The 19,550-nt window shown below is 41.0% G+C and overlaps 1 protein-coding gene across 1 annotated transcript in view; it reads left to right on the top strand.

Moving 5' to 3' along the window:
• LOC121291504 (tyrosine-protein phosphatase non-receptor type 14-like) overlaps window positions 1-19,550 on the top strand; it is a 277,947-nt gene that overhangs the window by 89,455 nt on the left and 168,942 nt on the right. The gene's annotated exons all lie outside the window — the stretch shown is intronic.

The following is a 19,550-nucleotide window of genomic DNA, read 5'->3' as shown; positions in this document are numbered from 1 at the left end:
CATGTAACAAAAGGATGGCCAAGTGGTCTGCTCTGTGTCTATATCACCTCTATTATTGAGCCACGAGAAGGTGTGAAAGTACCATGGAATGTTTTTAATTCCCCTTACTTTTTGACACAGCAGAGCAGGAATGCATCCTATGGGAAATTGCATGGATGGGTCAGCTACAATGCTGTACTCAGATCTTTAATTTTTTTTACAAATCCTAGACTCCCCCAATAGCTTGCCTGGTGAAAGTATAGATGTCATGTAACTGAACCTTTTCAGACCAACAATTCCCCAATGTAATAAAAGCAAAATACTGCAGATGCTGTAAATCTGAAATAAAAACAGAAAATGCTAGAAAAAAACTCAGCAGGTCTGGCAGCAGCTGTGGAGAGAGAAACCGAGTTAACGCTTCAAGTCCAGTATGACTCTTCACCACAGCTGGAGTCGTATTGGATGTGAAATGTCACAATGGCCCAAGTTGGATTCCTGTTGAATTAGTCAATCTCAACAGGTCGAAGGGAAAATCACACAGTTCCTCCTCCTCAGGGTTGTGCACTGACCTGTCTGGAAAATGCATGTGGATCTTCATTGAGCACAGGTTGAGAATCACAATCAACCTTCCTGGAGGTTTGATTGTTTCACATTCTGACCATGTGACTTTGACAAAGTATTACTGTATTTACTAGAAAGATTAGGTCTTCTATAGTTGAATATCTTTGCTTGTGGATTTGCACTATTAGCTGTTGTGTGAGAAACTTCAAGAACCAGGAAGCAGGCAAAGTGGCAGATGGATTTTCACGGCAGAACCAGAGATGAGAGGATCTTAGAATCTATCGGCTTTTTCAACAGGACCTTCCAAACCCGCGACCTCCCAGCACCAAAAAGAACAAGGGCAGCAGGTGCTTGAGAACACCATATTTCCCTCCAAGTCATGTACCATCCTGACTTGGAACATACCATTCTTTCATTATTACTGGATCAAAATCTTGGAACTTCCTCCCTAACAGCACAGTGGATGTACCTATACCACATGGTCAGCAATAGATTGAAGAAGATGGTTTACTACCATCTTAAGAGCAAGTAGGAATGGACCATAAATGACGGTCTTTTTATCGATGCCCGTATTCTAAGAACAAATAAAAAAAAAGTTAATTACAACCTACCAGAACTGTACTACTAATAGTAATATTGGTAACTCTCAGATTTCCCTAACAGTAAAATAGCTTGAGGATACTAAAATGTAACTGAAAGCAATAGTTGCAACGTCACAATGCTCTACCTGTAACTTGTAATACTCACTAATGTTTACCCTGTAACTACTGCCAAATCCCTGTTCACTACACAAAACACACTCAAGCTCCCTCAACACTCAAGTCAATGCCATATTTAATAGGCCCAATCTCTGTAGCTTTGCCTTTGGACCCTGGTTTGGATTCAGGTTACGTGTGAAGGTGACTACTCTGAACTTGCATTCTTAGAGCCGGTCTGTAGTTGGGCTTAATATGTAAAAATGGGCTGAACTGAACCGAACAGAGATTGCACAGCGGGATTGGTGCTTGGGGAACAATCACGGAACGTATCATCCTAAAGTCAGCTCAGTATTAAAAATTCCAAAACACTGCCTGGGCTCTGACTCAGTAAAGAAAAGTTTACGTGGAAGGATGGAAATTACAGAACAGGAGAATGGGCAATAGGCTTGTTAAGAAGTTACTCCTGAGTAACTCTTCTTTCAGGAATTATCTTGGAAGAGGAGTCGGTTTCTTCAAGAGAGCTGGAAAACAAAATTGGAGGAGACGTTTTTCTGGGTCCTATGTAACATGGCAGATTTTAACTTGAGTGTTATACAGCCTGTATTGACTTGATTGGCTATATAACATGAAGGAATTATTCTTTTGAGTATTGCTGAGAAACAAGACAGCTGTTGAAGCTTTTCGTCTCATCAAGACAGACGCAAGAATGCCAAATTTCAAAGGCAACAATAATTTATACTTAATTGAAAAGGGGGTGCTAATTGACTGGCAAGTTGAATCTGATTGGTCGTGACATTGCCATGGAGAATGCACCAGGGAGTCATTGTCTCCCATGCTTTTGTTTATGCAAAAAAGACACAATGTCTGGAAAATTCCTTTTGCCTGCAGAAGACAGGTTCCTGCGTATATGTAGCTTCTAGCAAGTGTAAGTGAGCTACATTGTGAGCCCGACTGATGATCTAAAATAGGTTGTTAATGTAATTCTTAGCACACTCTGAATTGTAACTGCATCATGGCAATCTTGATACGTTGCCATATTCTGAATCTGTATTCGTTGAACTTGTGAACTTAGCAACTCATGCAGTTGAATTCAGCTTTAGTAACACTATGCCCAGATGGATGGGTTCCCCTCAAGGGCAAGCACCCACTAACATTTTCATTGGTTTCCACGAGAAATGCATTTTTGATGGAATAATCCCTTGCATATTTCCAATACATAGATGACATGTTTGCTATATTTGAAAATGCCACTGCATTTAAGAATTTCCTTACACACCTACAATGAGCCTCATTTCCCAAGCTTAAATTCACCTTTAAAATGGAGCAGTCTTAAGAAGCTCCATTTACTTGACGTGCTAGTTGATAAATCTGCTAATGGGTTCTCCTTTACTGTCTATTGGAAGTCTACATTCACTGGTCAATATATGTGTTGGGATTCTTACAGCTCCACATGCTACAAGATTGGCCTTATTGTCAATGTCATAAATAGGGCCTGAGCCATTTGCTCATCATGTAAGCTTGACTCCAAAATAGGGTGCATCAAAGCTATCCTGCAGGATAATGGCTACCCCGATCAGATCATTGCTTGCTGTGTATTGCACATAGCCACAAATGAGTCTAAGGCTGCCACTTTTGGACCTGGAAAATGTCCAGTCTATGTCAAGTTACCCCGCAAGGGTAAAGTATCTCAAAAATTGAGCAACAGATGAAGCTCGCTATCTTATGCTGCTCCTATGCAGTGGTGACATGAGTGATGTTTTCCTCTAACGGGATGCAGTTATCAAGCCAAAAAGATATTCTGAATCACACAAGTGAGTAACGTGGTATATGAATTTTGGTACCGGTGTGTTGCCAGGTATGTAGGCTACATATCTCAGCAACTGATGAATTATATCAAACACCACGTCCCTTTGGCTGTTCTCAATGGGCAGAGTAGTGACTGTGCTCAACCAACCTGTGCTTGCAAAACTCCAAAAACAATGTTGCAGATGTGATTCTGCAATTAGGCAGTGTTTGCTGAACTATCCTGAGTGTGCTAAGAATTGCGCTAACAACCAGTGTGAGATTATCAGTTGGGCTCGTGATGTAACTCATTTACACTTGCTAGAAGCTACATATATTCATATTCAGAGATCAGTCCACTGCAAGTAAGAGGAATATGTCCAGAAATTGCACCTCTTTTTAATGCATAAAAGCACTGGGGACAACAGCTCCCTGGTACCTTCGCTATGGCAATGTCTCGACCAATCAGAGCAGACATGCCAACCAATTGGCACCTCTTTTCTCATGCAGTATTAATTGTTCCCTTTGAAATTCGGCATTCTTACTGTCCTGATGAGAGCAACACAAAGAGCTTCGACAGCATGTCTTGTTTTTCAGCAATTATTCCTTGGTTTCCCCTTTTCCAGAAAGCTAATGTATAATTGGGGAAGAGAACCTTGTGTTTTGTCCCATTCCCACAAAGCATTTAAAGTTTTCCATGAAATCATCATCAACATGGCCTTAGTGACACCTATTCTAAAAGATGTGGTGTTGTAGGGAAACCAATTGCATTGGTGGCCCTTAACCTATAACATGAAATATGCTTCCATTCCCCATCAAATAAAAGGGAAGTCAACACTGCTGATACGGTAAAGAGAGGGAGGGGGATACAATTGTATTTTTATGTGCTATTAATTTTCAAGTGTTATGCTATGGTGGTAATTCAGTGTCATGGGTGGGAAGATGTAGTTCTTTCTACACTGGTGGCGGGGGGGAGGGGGGGTGGTGAAATATGTGAGAAATGTTCATTTTGGAGTGGGATAACTTTTGGAGAATGTAACTTATGAAATATATTGGAAAGGAAAGGAAATTGAAAGGCCTTCCATTTTGCTGAACTTCCAGAAACTGCTCTTACTCTGGCTAGAGTATCTGATTCAAATGGTGTCCATGCTTGTTATGGTGTCATATGAATGAAAAATGCACGCAGCGCAAATATTGCTCCAACTGTTTGTTTACATTTGGTCTCACAGGTTGCCTTTCTAAATTGTCTGGTTCAGGATTACACATTACCTTCAGTGGCTGTTCTGTTTGTTTTGCCTTAAGTGGAATGCTGGACTGTATCCAGAGCAGCATTCCATTAACAGAAGGAATAACAAGAACAGACATGATATCTGAAACTGGATTGTTTTTCCCCCTAGGAAAGAGAAATTGTAAAACTGCTCCTTGAAAAGAAATACAGTAACAAGAGGTTAAACTGCAATTAGCCAAGGGAAAAAGAGAGGCACTGGTATTATTTGGTTAGACTGCTTCCTGGCTAAACCACTGCACATCATTGTTCATGTTTTAAGGAACCAGCCTTGCTGTAGCTTTCTGAGGAGCTTCCTGCTGTGGAATAACATAATTGCATTGCTTAGGCAGTCGTTCACAAGACGAGGTTTCCAGTCCACACCCCTAAGAAGGTATTGATATTGTTTGCTACAGGATCCCGGTCTTGGGATCAGGTTTTAGCATTTTTGATGTGCCACATCATGTGAGGTCTAAATGCATGAACTAAATTGTTGATTTATTTGGCATGGCACCCATTTTACTTCTGATTTATACTTCATATATGAACAGAACTTCTTTTGAAGTAATGAAATAAATGCTTTGTGCAACAGATAGGAATTATAAAGTACTGTAACATAAAGGCATATTCTAAATAGAAGGAAACATATACGTTGCAGTTGCATATACATGCACGTATATTCACTTTCACAAAGTCTTACTGAAATGTAAGGCCTTTGTCAAAGTGGTAGGGAATCTACTAGAAAATCCTTGTTAGTCAAAAAGATTCCTAATAGGCTGTATAACAATAGGTCCTAAAATTACATGTAGATTCCAATCATCTATGTATCTGTTTAGAAAAGTTAATGAGAATTATGGCAGATGCCATTTTGAATGTTCCTTTTTGACACAGCAGAAAACCTCTGCCATAGTCATGTTGAAACAGTGAGAATTTGATTTTCATGGCTCTGTCTCTTGATAAGTTTCATGTCCAATTTGTTGGATTAACATTTCATTCTTGGGGATGTCACTGGCAAGGCTCAGACAAGGGAGAGGGCATTTGAGAGTCAACAATATTGTTGTGGGACTAGAGTCATATATATAATCCAAACTGCATAAAGATGCAGTTTATTCTCTTAAAGGGCATTAGTTAACTGGTTGGGTTTTTACATTAATCCCATAACTCTTACTATAATAAATTCTTATTTCCACAATTTTTATTTAACTGAATGCAGATTCTAAAACTGCCATGGTGGAACTTGAACTCATATTTTCCAGATTATTAGTCTAGGCCTCTGGACTATTAACTGCTTTGATTGCCACTGCCACTTAGCCTGAACTAGAACGGTGAGCTGGCAGAGAGTTGATTTTATAGCTCTTAAGTTCACTTTCCCTTAAACAAAGATTTTTTTTTACTGAACTTCACCAATTTTATTTGGCTAATTCAAAACAAATTGGCTTTTGGACATAAAAGTCGGCTGGAATGTTTCTTGGATGGAATTTAATTTTTGACAGCCATTTAATGTTTATGTCCATTCACTGATCTCTGGTTCCTAAACAAAGTCAGCCACTAATTTAGAATGTTGATTTATTTGAAGAGTTAAGGTGACCGTTAGAGACCATGCAGCTTCAGTTGCTTTGAATTGAAAGACAATATCTGAGAAAAGAATTATTAAAAATTCTTCCAACAGATCTTGTATTGAGTTTTTAATACATTTCTCCTGCAAAACACAGGCTTTCAGATGAATTTGCCCATCAACTTTGAAAACAATTACAATATAGAAGCCTTCAGTTAGCTCAAGTACTTGTAGCCTAATGTTGTTGCCTATATTACATGCATGAATTATGTTTACTTTTGAAAACAAAATAAATAATAGACTTGTGGTAATTTTACATGTCAACACATTTTTATAAATGGAATAAAGAACTGAATGAATATTAGGGTACTGTTCAGGTGATCAAAATCAGAACTAATAATGAGGTTTGTGCCTTGTCAGGGGTTCTCCAGCATACGTTGATGTAAACCTGCTATCAGAGGACCAAGGTGCTCATAGCAGTGCTTGGGGTCAAAAGTGCTAGCCAAACAGAATTTGCACCCCAGTGTGAGAAAAGGCAGCTCTGTTTAAAGCTGTTATTGGTTAAATAAGATTTGTTGGAATATGCCTTTAAGGGATAGCAGCATGCTATTACTTTAAGGGAATTGTATCATGTGACCCAGCCTCACTTTCACTTCGACCTGGAGCAGAGCACACATCTCTGCAGATCTGATATCTTCAAGCTTTAGAACCATAGACAAGTTACAGCACAGAAGGAGGCCATTCAGCCCAGCTTGTCCATGCCAGCCCGAGGACACCCAGGTGCCCTTTTTAATCCCACCTTGCTGCACCCGGCCCATAGCCCTGCAGCTTACAGCACTTTAGGTGCAGATCCAGGTACTTTTTAATAGAGTTTAAAGTTTCTGCCTCTACCACCAACTTGGGCAGTGAATTCCAGACACCCACTACCCTCTGCATAAAAAAGTTCTTTCTCATTTTCCCTCCTACACCTTCTGCCACTTATCTTGAAGATATGTCCCCTGGTTCTAGAATTCTCCATCAAGGGAAACAATTTTATCCTGTCCACTCTATCTATTCCCCTCATAATTTTGTACACCTCAATCAAGTCACCTCTCAGCCGTGTTTGTTCCAAGGAAAATAACCCCAACCTATCCAATCTCTCATCATAGCTACACTTTTCTAACCCTGGCAACATTCTTGTAAACCTCCTCTGCACTCTTTCCAGAGCTATTATGTCTTTCCTGTAACGTGGCGACCAGAACTTCAGTTGTGGCTTCACCAGTGTTTTATACAATTCCAACATTATATCCTTCCTTTTATATTCTATACCTCTGCCAGTGAAGGAGAGCATTCCATATGCCTTCTTTACAACCTTGTCTACTTGAACTGCCGTCTTCAGGGGCCTGTGTACTTATACGCCCAGGTCTCTCAACTTCATCTACCCCTCTTAGTATATTCCCTACTTGCTGTGCGTGGTGGTGGTAGAATTGGTGGAAACAGAGCCACAACGTGAACTTGTGAATGTGGAACTGAACCACAGACTATGCAACGTTTCCTGCAATGTCTATTGCTAGAGGAACCCTGCACTGTTGCAGACCTTGCCGAATTCAACAGCAAGACGCAAAACTGTGTCCAGTTCTTGCTGGGCCATGCATAGACTGTCCATGGACACGATAAGAAGTATATTCCCATTTATTGTGTAATCCCTGTAACTGTTTGACCTCTCTAAATGTATGACCTCAGACTTCTCTATGTTAAAATCCATCTGCCACTTTACCGCCCATTCCACCAACCCATCTATATCGTTTTGGAGATTATGGCTATCCTCTACACTATCCACTACTTGGCCAACCTTCGTGTCATCTGCAATCGTGCCCTCCGCACACCCCCCTCTCCCAAGTTCATGTCCAAATCGTTAATATTTAATAAAAGCAGCAAGGGTCTCAACACCGAGCCCTGTGGAACACCACTTGAGACAATTTTCCATTTGCAAGGGCATCCATCGACCATTTCCCTTTTGTTTCCTGTTACAAAGCCAACCTCTTATCCAGTTTGCCACATTACCCTGAATCCCATGGGCTTTTACTTTCCTGACCAATCTGCCATATGGGACCTTGTCAAATGCCTTGCTAAAATCCATGTACGCAACATCCACTGCACTACCTTCATCAACCCTTCTTGTCACTTCCTCACAGAAGTCAATCAAATTTGTGAGGCAAGACCTTCCTTTAACAAATCCATACTGACTATCCCTGACTAGTCCATGCCTTTCCACATGACAGTTAATCCTACTTCTCAGGATTGATTCTACTAATTTGCTCACCACCGATGTAAGACTAACTGGCCTATAATTGTTTGGCATATCTTTTGATCCATTTTTAAACAATGGAACTATGTTTGCATTTCTTTAGTCCTCCGGTACCTCCCCTGTATCTAGTGAAGATTGGAAAATCATCCTCAGAACATCTGCTATCTCCTCCCTGACTTCCTGCAGCAGCCTTGGAAACAATCCATCTGACCCTGGTGACTTATCAACTTTCAAGGATTTCAACCCTTCGAGTACTTCCTCTCTCTTTATGACTATCCTGTCCAATATCTCGCAGTGTTCCTCCTGGACTACTATACCTACACCCTCCCTTTCTTTTGTAAACACGGAGACAAAATATTCATTCACAACCCTTCCCACAGCCTCTGCATCTACACACAAGTTTCCATCTTCATCTCTGATAGGTCCCACTTTTTCCTTAACTAACCTTTTAGCATTAATGTATTGGTAAAACACCTTTGGGTTATCGTTAACTTTACTTTCTAATCTTTTTTCATGCCCTCTCTTTGATCTCCTTATTTCCTTTTTTACTACGTCCCTGCACTTCCTATATTCGTCTAGGCTATCTGCAGTGCTTGGTTCTTTGTGCCTATCGTACACTTTCTTTTTCTGTTTGATCTTCCCCTGTATTCCTCTAGACAACCAGGGAGGTCTAGATTTGGCAGTACCATTCTTATTTTTGTAGGGGACATGTCTACTTTGTACAATCAGGATCTCAATTTTTACTGCTTCCCACTATCCATGTATATATGTTCACATCTGCATAGAATTAATAAATAAACCCATAATATGTTTGCACAATCCCTTATGAGAGAATGGTGCCTTATAACACACACAACATGGTGTGCCGCTGTGGCTCCTTCTAAACAACATAGTGCTCAGCCCTAGCAGCAAGATTAAGCACAGGTACGACGTGGTAATCAGTTTTTGATCATGCTACAAGACATGAGATGACAAGTTTTTTTTTTAAAGATAACTCCGTCTCTAGAACAACTGAAATAATGGCCGCTGAAGAAAGCTCCTTGTGTATGAGACATTGAAATTCTTTTTGGAGTACTTCCCACTTAGTCCCCGTGACTTTCCCTGACAACTGCTATTTCATCGGCGATTTTTATAGTTGGCTCACTCCAGACCCAGACATGGATCTCATAAATTCATGCAAATTTTGGTCTATTGATCTCATTTTGGCCACAATGAAATTTTAGCACAAGGTAGTGGAAGTTCTGCCCAGTGTCTAATCAACTAATAAAACCTGACCTGCATGGAGTTATGTAGGACTTCTGTGTATCATGCATCTGCTGAGAGCTGAAGAAGAAAGAAGATGGAATAAGGATGAGATGATGAATAAAATGTGAAGTGTGGTAAGAATGCTGGGAGGAGTTAATGGTAATGGAAGTGCTAGGATGTGAGAAGAGAATGCTGTGAAAGCAGCAATGGAAGAAGTGAGTGTGCCTTTCTGACTGGATATTGAAGGATGTGATGCAGGAGAGGGAATTGTGTGTGTGCGTGGGAGAGGGTAAAAGGATGTTGGCAGAATTTGAGAGAGCTGAAATGATGAGCTATATTCCCCCTTGCTGCTCTTGTGATGTAATTGAACCTTTTTCTACATTGAGAACAGGTTCTGGGGGTCAAACTGTTGGTACTGACTCTCTTAACCACCTCTGACAAATTAAACATCTGAGTATATATCCTCTTGGGAGACGTAAACAAAATCTATTGGCGGCCAACTAACTCACTATGCCTACAGAATTCTGTCCACACTGTTCTAACTAAAGAAATGTGGTATCAGGGATCACACAGTAGTGGTGCATTACCACTTTAAATATGCCTTGGGTAACTCACCTGAAATTGCACAGTGAAATGGGTGGATAGCCCATTTTGTGATGCTATCAGGTGAAGGATCTTCTCACATTTACTCAAATGGTTGCCATGCCCCAACGCCAATGCTTTTAGGGCATCATGTCACCTGTCCACCCAATTTCCATTCCAAGTTGAAATTCTTTTGGTGAGATGTGATGTGAGATTCTGTGCATCTCTCCAAGTCAATAATGAGGAAAATAGACAGGCTAAATATTTTTTTTTCTCTTTCCCATCTCCTTGAAGAGCCTGACTATTATCCTCCTTTATTTCCTCTCTGGTTTCATTCGACAGGTCCTATATTCTCCAGTTAAGTAAGTGCAGATGCTTGTGTTCGTGGAGTTTCAGCCCTCAAAATTGATAACACAGTTTTGATAATGCATTGCAAAATGCTTGGTTCCAAGTTTGAAATTCCTAGGTGTCCAATTGCCAACGGCAATGAAAAAGAAAACCTGTTCTGGGCATGTACAAACCAAACCTTGCCTCATATTTGAATTAATCTTAGACAAACAAATATGAAATGTTAAAGATCAAAATATTCCTTGATGACAGTGAATGAAAAATCTTTTCTTGCTGTGCTGATTAGTATTTTGGAGCAACTCAAATGTACCTTAGTTTAAATCAAACTATTTGTCGCATCATGCCTTAATTAAATGTGATGGTTATATAGTATGTCCAGATGCTTATTAGAGCTCATATTAGAATGTATAGTTACATCGTACATGGCAATCAATGAACATTCTGTTAACGAGAAGCTTTTGAAATGGTAGCATTTTGCAGTGTTTAATTGGGTTGATAAGACTATTAGCTATTTTTTGTTAAGTTTGTATATTTAGTCAGAAGATAATGAAATTTCTAAGAGGGAGGAGAGCAAGTTGTTCCTTAGGCAATGACAGTGCTATTGAGTTAAGGATTTGCTGTTATAAATTTTGCTGGAATCAATTGTAAGGCTTTGTGGGATGGTTGAAATAGTGAAGCTACAGTTTTCTGGTTGTTGACAAATGCATAAATTACAAATCTAACCTAAGGAGAGAAGTACTTTTGAGGTATTTCACAGATTGTCTGACACAATTGTACCGATACACCCTCGGACATTCTCTGCAGATGTAGTTGTAACTCTTTTCATCTAGAAATGAGAATTTCAGCCCAAAACTAGGTGTCTGAGAGGCTGAAACTTTTGATTTAAAATGTACCGAAGGAATGCACTGCACAGTGGACAAGTGTGTAGTTAAGTTTATTCTTAACATTTATGCTGGTGTGTAGTCATTTGCCTGGAGGGAACAAAGGAAAAAAATCTTTTGAACTATTTACAACATATTTTGTGCATAGGTTGGTTCACTTGTTGACTGCCCATTTTGCTTTTTTTTTTAATTTTGTGATTGTTAGTTTTCCTTTCTTACTACTTATTGATGTACTGTCTGCATGTCCAGCTGTGATTTGTTGCTGTTTTATGAAATAAAATTGAAGATAATCACTGCCAAAAATTGCACATAAAAATGTGACTTGTGACACTGCAGTGTGAAACAAGAAGTGTGCCAAAATGTGTTGACACTTAATATAACTAGCTTCTTGGGTACTGTTGCTTGTAATAAATCAAATCATATGAAGTTTTATGGTTTTAATAGGAGTAGTATACTGTATGTAATGCATAATGCTGCTGGTATGGAGCAGTGTTTAAGATGGCCTTTTCTCTTTAAACTAGCAAATTTAATTGCTGGAAGTAAACATAGCCTAAGGCTAGGTTAGTTACTTGTTGTCTGGTCAAACAATTTTGCAGTTTGAAATGGGCTTGTTAGTTTCAAGTTGTGCCTAATAATTTAAAGTCGTTTTTCATCTGTAATGAAGTGTGGTGCCTGAAGTAGGATTTCTTGATGTGTTCTCATTCTATTTTAATATGTTAAAATATAAATAGATATTTTATATACAGAACTGCCAACCCGAGATTCTTGGTTATAAAGTGCAACACCCAGATGGCAAGATCTGAGTTCTTTCAAAAAAAAGTCAAAAAATAAGAATAAAGCCAGACGACCACCTGGTGCGGACCTAAGCACCGCACAAGACAATGACACACACCCAGTCCTCTTCACCTTGCAAAGTCGTCCTCAGTAATGACTGGCAGCTTGTGCCAACTTTGGGAGAGTTGTCCCACATGGTGATACATACTGCATCATACCCTTCAAGCAATGTCCTAGACTCCTCCAGCATGCTCCCTGGATATGTCCTGTCCTACCAGCAGACCAGATCCACCAGAGTGGTGCCAAAGTAATTTACATGAGGGAGTGGCTTTGGGTGTCCTCCAACATTGACTCTGGACTCCAAGTCTCATGGCATCAGGTCAAACATCAGCAAGCAAACCTTCTGTTGATTTACCACACGCCACCCTCCCTTAACTGATGAATGATTACTCCTCTTTGTTGAACACAAGTTGAAAGAAGTACTGAGGATAGGAAGGGTATAGAATGTACTCTGGTTGGGAGATTCATAGTCTGACACCAAGTGGCTCGGCAGCAGATGAAGTCCCGTCTTCCCACCTGAGGACAGCGCCATTGTGTTGTGTGCCGCTATCAGCTATGCCAAATGGGATAGATTTTGAACAGATCTAGCAGCTCAAAATGGTGCATTCATGAGGTGCTGTGGACCATCAGCAGCAGAATTATATTCAACCACAACCTGTAACCTCATGGCCTGGCATATCTCTCTTTACTATTCCAGTCAAGTTAGAGGACCAACTCTCATTCAACGAAATGTGTAGGAGTCCATGAGCAGCACCAGACATAACTAAATATGAGGTGCAACCTAATGGAGCTACAATGCAGAACCACATGCATGCTAAACATCAAAAGCAGCATTCTATAGACAGGGCTAAGCAATCCCACAATCAATGGACCAGATCAAAGCTCTGCAGTTCTGGCACAGCCAGTTCTGAGTGGTGGTGGGCCATTGAAAAACTGGAGGAGGAAGCTCCATAAACATCACCATCCTCAACATAGGAAGTCAGCACAAAAGACAAGGCTGAAGCGTTTGCAACTATCTTCAGCCAGAAATGCCAAGTTAATGATCCATCTCTGCCCCTCCTGAGGTTTCCTGCATCATAGATGCCAGACTTCAGCTAATTTGATTCACTCCATGTGATATCAACAAACCGCTGAATGCATTGATTACAGAAAAGGCTATGGGCCCTGACAACATCCCGGTTGTACTGCTGAAGATTTGTGTGCCAGAGCTAGTTCCACTTCTAGCCAAGTTGTTCCAATACAGCTGCAACACTGGCATCTACCCAACAAAGTAGAAAAGCACCCAGTTATTACCTGTCCCCAGAAAGCAGGACAAATCCATATCAACCAATTACCGCCCCATCAGCCTACTTTCAATTATCAGCAAAGTGATGGAAGGGATTATTGCCAACCCAGTTAAGTAACATTTACTCACTAATAACTTGCTCTCCAATGCTCATTTTAGATTCTACTAGGGCCTCTAGATTCCAGGCCTTGAGACAACTTTTGTCCAAACGTTGCCAAAAGAGCTGAATTCCATAAGTGAGGTAAGACTGGGATTAGACTAAGTGTGGCATCAAGGAGACCTTATAAAATTGAAGTTGATGAGAACCAGTCGAGGGAAAAGTCTCCATTGATTGGAGTCATACCTAGCACCAAGGATGATAATTGTGGTTGTTGAAGTCCCAGGACATCGCTGTAGGAGTTCCTCAGGGTAGTATCCTCGGTTCAGCCATCTTCAGCTTCTTCATCAATGACCCTCTCTCTATCATAAGGTCAGAAGTGGGAATGTTCACTAATGATTGCAAAGTGTTCAGTTTCATTTGCAACTTCTCAGATAATGAAGCAGTCTGTATCTGAATTCAGTAAGACGAACATTTTGGTTAGGGCTGTTAAGTAACAGGTAACATTCACACCACACAAGAGTCAGTCAATGACCATCTCCGAGAGAATCTAACCATCTCGTCTTGATGTTCAATGGCATTATCATCATTGAATTTCCCCACCATCAACATCCTGGGGGTTACTATGATCTGAAACTTAACTGACCAGCCACTTGAGTGTTGTGTCTTCAAGAACAGATCAGAGGCTGGGTTCTCTGCCAAGTAACTCACCTCTTTACTCTCAAGTCTTTCTAACACCTACAAGACATAAGTCCCATGGTTCCTATGTTAGCTGACGTTGTTAACAGTTCTCTCTCTTCAGGTTGTGTCCCTTTCTCCTTAAAATCTGCCATCGTCAATCCACTATAAAAAAACCAACTGTTGACTCCTCCATCCTTGCAAATTTCCCAGCCCATCTCCAACTGACATTTCCTCTCAAGTCCTTGAACGTGTCTTCACTTTCCAAATTCATACCTAGTTTTCCCAGAACTCATGTCTGAATTCAATCAGGTTTCTGCCCTGCCACTGTACCGAAAACAGCTCTTTGCAAAGTTACAGATGACACCTTATGTGACTGTGACAAAGGCAAACTATCCCTTTTCAACCTTACTGTATCCTTTGGGGTAGTTGATCACACCATGCTCCCCCAACTTCTCTCCACAATTGTCCAGGGGTGTGGTCCTGCACTTGCCTGGTTCCATTCTTATCTATCTAATTGGTAACTAGAGAATTGCCATCAATGGTTTCTCTTCCCATTCTTGGTTTCTCTTCCCATTCTTGCACAGCTACCTCTAGTGTGCCCCCTGCCTGAGGATCAGTCTTTGATTCCCTCCTATTTTGAGCTACATGCTGCCCCTTGGCAACATAATCCAAAATACATAAGTTTCCACTGACAACAGCCAGCTTTACCTCATCACCATGTCTCCCAACCCCTCCACTGCCTCAAACTGTTATCAGACTGCTTATCCAGCATCTAGTACTGAAATTTCTTTGAATTAAATATTGATAAGACTGAAGCTTTTGCCCTTGGACCGCACTTCAAACTTCATTCCCTCACCACTGACTTCATCCTTCTCTCTAACGACTGTCTGAGGCTGAACCAGATTGTTTGCAAACTCAGTGTCGTATTTGATCCCAAGTTAAGCTTTCAATCAAATAAATGCGCCATCACGAAGACAGCCTGTTTCCACCTCCATAACATCACCCAACTTTGCTAGCCGTAGCTCATTTGCTACTGAAACCCACATCCATGCCTTTGTTACCTCCAGACTTGATGACTATAACACACTTCTGGCTTGCCTTCCACATCCTACCTCTAAACTTGAGATAATCCAAAACTCTACTGGCTTGTCCTAACTTGCACTGCATTCATTCATCCATCACCCCTGTGCTCCATGACATATACAGCTTCCTGGTGAAGCAGTGCCTCAATTTTTATAATTCCCATGTTTGCTTTCAAATCATGGCCTGGCTCCTCCCTATCTTTGTAATTTCCTCAAGTCCTATAAACCTCAGACATCTGTGCTGCTCTAATTTTGGCCTCTTGAACATCTCTGATTTTAATCACTCCAATCATTGGTGGCTGTGCCTTCAGCTGCCTAGGTCCTAAGCCCTAGAATTCACTAAATGTCTTCATTTCCCTACCTCACTTTCCTCTTTTTAAGATGCACCTCAAAAACCTACCTCTGACCATGCTTTTGTCCACTACTCTAATATCTCCTGATGTGGCTCAATGTCATTTATTGTTTTATAATGTCTCTGAAGTGCCTTGGGATGTTTTATTACATTAAAAACACTCTATGAATGCAAGTTGTTGGGGGATGATGATGACGATGAAGAGGATATCAGGAGTATGATGGAATAGTGCATAGCTCCAACAACACGCCAGAAGCTCAACACCGTGCAAGACAAAGCAGCCTGCTTGATTGGCACTCCATCCACCAGCATGAAAAATCACACCCTGCACCACCAGCACAAGGTGGCTACAATGTGTACCACGAACAAGATGCACTGCAGCAACGTACCAAGGCTTCTTGGACAGCAATTCCTAAATCTGCAACTTCTACTGCCAAGATAAATAAGGGCAGCTGACACATGGGAACAGCACTACCTGCATGTTCACTTCCAAGTCATACAACATCCTGACTTGGGAATATATAACTATTCCTTCTAAACTTTCTTGGAGAACTCTCTACCTAACAGCACTGAGCGTGCATCCACACCAGATGGACTGCAGCAATTCAAGAATGCAGCTCACCACCTATTCAAGGGCGATTAGGCATGGGCAATAAATGTTGGTCTTGCCTGTGACGTTCACATTCTATGAATGAATAAGAAAACTATGTTGGCACATTCTTCATGACACCTTCTCCAGGAGACCATCATGCATAATCTGGTTTCAGTATGTTTGTGAACTTGACTAGGACCTGGTTCCTAAGTTATACTGCCATTTTTATGAACCCGGAAACACTTTACAAAAATGGTATAATCACAGCCAAAAAATTTAAATGGTATGGATATAATTTTTCTTTTACTGTCTCCTCTGAAAATGTTGAAAAATAACCAGCAGCATATAGGTTCTACCCATTTTAGCATTTTTCTGGATCAAGTGTATTTGAGCTGTTCAACACTAGGGTAAAACATCGATAGTTACAAGGCTGTCACTAGTTGCAGTTGCCAGAACAATTTAAGATAATGCATCAGCAGTGTCACATAACATTTCAACTTAGTTTTTTCCCCCTTAATTTTGCATTGGCACTAATATGTTCAATGCCTTGTTCAACACTGCAGTGATGCAGCCAGGGAAAGTTGTGGAGATAAAAGTGTGGCAGGTCTGCTTGTCCCTTAATGCGGAATTTGAAGGCACCAAGTCCACTGACTTGCCTCAAACTCCATTGTGGTTAGGGATGCTCATGTACCATGTTACATAGATATTGCCAGCCACACATTATCAGAAAATATTTGTATTATCTCCACTTTGTATGGATCTTATAAAAAATCTAAACAATTTTTTCAGTTTGCAATAAATTTGAGGAAAATGCATCATTAAACCCACAATACAGATTTTTTGATCAAATAGCATTGTTTCCAAACTGTTTCTTTTTATGTGCTAAGCCTGCTTCAGCTGTAATCACCTGCTTTTAATGTTTGTTGAGAGCACAACAATGAATGCAGATCAAAATGAAAACCTCCAGACTAGAAGCTGACAAGTGACTGGCCCTTCGATATTTTACCAACTTAAATAAAATGTTTCTTTCATATCTTCCTTGAAGTGATTTATAGGAACACTGAACAAGAATCTTCTTGCATATGTGTAGTGAGCAGATTTTCATGATGTTGGCACATATTTACTGGTCCTTCGCTCTAGTCACGCTCCAACCTTTGCTCGACCATTGATAACTGAGGGGCTTGTCTTGATCTTCTAAAGGACCACTGTTCATTTTTGAGGCTAAAAGAAGGCAGAGAGTTTATTGGTGTAGTTTCAATGCTCCTATTCATCTCTTTGCAAGAACTTACCATTCAACCTGTAGTAAACCAGCTAGTAACACATCATTATTGAATAGCAATTAGAGGTTTACATTGGAAAATAATTTCTGGTAAATCATTTACTCAATTACTAGCCTGCTACAAATAGATTAAATACTCAACTGTACATTATAAAAATATCAAAAGGATTGTTAAAACTTCTCTAAGTCTAAAGTGACTTGTAGATTTGTGATATGCTGTTGATATTTTTTTAATTCATTCACTGGATGTGAGCTTCGCTGGCTGGACCAGCATTTATTGCCCATCCCTAGTTGCCCTTGATAAGGTGGCTGTGAGCTGCTGCTGCCTTAAGCCGCTGCAGCCCATGTGGTGTAGGTACACCCACAGTGCTGTTAGGAAGGGAGTTCCGGAGTTTTGACCCAGTGACGGTGAAGGAATGGAGATATATTTCCAAATCAGGATGGTGAGTAGCTTGGAGGGGAACTTCAGGTGGTGGTGTTCCCATTTATCTGCTGCCCTTCCAGATGGTAGTGATCATGGGTTTGGAAGGTGCTGTCTAAGGACCCTTGGTGAATTCCTGCAGTGCATCTTATGGATGGTACACACTGCTGCTACAATGCATCGGTGGTGGAGGGAGTGAATGTTTGTGGATGTGCCAATCATGTAGGCTGCTTTGCCCTGGATGGTGTCAAGCTTCTTGAGTGTTGTGGGAGCTGCACTCATCCAGGCAAGTGGGGAGTATTCCATCACACTCCTGACTTGTGCCTTATAGGTGGTGGGCAGGCTTTGGGGAGTCAGGAGATGAGTTACTCGTCACAGGATTTCTATCCTCTGACCTGGTCCTATAGCCACAGTATTTATATGGCTAGTCCAGTTCAGTTTCTGGTCAATGGTAAACTCCAGGATGCTGATAATGGGAGATTCAGTGATGGTAATGCCATTGAACGTCAAGGGCCGATGGTTAGCTTCACTCTTGTTGAAGATGGTCATGCCTGGCACTTGTGTGGCGTGAATGTTACTTGCCACTTGTCATCCCAAGCCTGGATATTGTCCAGGTCTTGCTGCATTTGGACATGGACTGCTTCAGTATCTGAGGAGTTGCGAATGGTGCTAAACATTGTGCAATTATCAGAGAACATCTCCACTTCTGACCTTATGATAGAAGAAAGGTCATTGATGAAGCAGCTGAAGATGGTTGGGCTGAGGGTATTACCCTGAGGAATTCCTCAGTGATGTCCTGGAGCTGAGATGTCTGACTTCCAACAACCACAACCATCTTTTCTGCTAAGTATGACTCCAACCAGTAGAGTGTTTTCCCCCTGATTCCCATTGATTTCAGTTTTGACAAGACTTCTCAATGCCAAACTCAGTCAAGTGCATCCTTGATGTCAAGGGCAGTCACTCTTATCTCACCTCAGGAATTCAGCTCTTTTGTCCATGTTTGAATCAAGGCTGTAATGAGGTCAGGAGCTGAGCGGCCCTGGCAGAACCCAAACTGGGCGTCAATGAGCAGGTTATTGCTAAGCAAATGCCACTTGATAGCACTGTTGATTACCCCTTGCATTTCTTTACTGATGATCGAGAGTAGACTGATGGGGCAGTAATCTGCCGGGTTGGATTTGCCCTGTCTTTTGTGTACAGGACGTACCTGGGCAATCTTCCACAAAGCCGGGTAGATGCCAGTGTTTTGGCTGTACTGGAACAGTTTGACTGAGGGCGCGTGAAGTTCTGTGATCAAGGTGAAAGGTGTTGGTTAAGAATAGCCCACGTTTACACTTGGGGTCCGATTTTAATCCTGTGGAAGTGGGTGGGTTTCGAATGAGTTAAAATCTCACCCCCCGTGTTAGTATCAATATTGAACCTGTATAGGTTGGGGATTGCACAGCTCGATGCAAAGCTCCTTTTAGCTTTGTGCCAAGATTTTGTCTTAACCGCAACTTCAGTAATGTACATACTACAATATTGGTGATATTTTTATTTCTCACAAAGGCTGTCCTTTAATGATTCCCCTGATTGATATTGCCAGTTTGTACGGAATCATGAGAGAGATTGGTGAGAGACAAAAAGATCTTAAGTGCTAAAGTGCCCTGACATCTCATCAAACTATCTCTTGGCTTTGCATCACTAAATACAAACACATGGTTTTAAATTGCTTATACAACATACCATCAGGAATTGATTACCTT

Source organism: Carcharodon carcharias, chromosome 2 (genome assembly GCF_017639515.1).
Source record: "Carcharodon carcharias isolate sCarCar2 chromosome 2, sCarCar2.pri, whole genome shotgun sequence".
Taxonomy (NCBI): Eukaryota; Metazoa; Chordata; class Chondrichthyes; order Lamniformes; family Lamnidae; genus Carcharodon; species Carcharodon carcharias.
The sequence above is the reverse complement of the archived record's forward strand: the minus strand, read 5'-3'. Positions and strand labels throughout refer to the sequence as shown.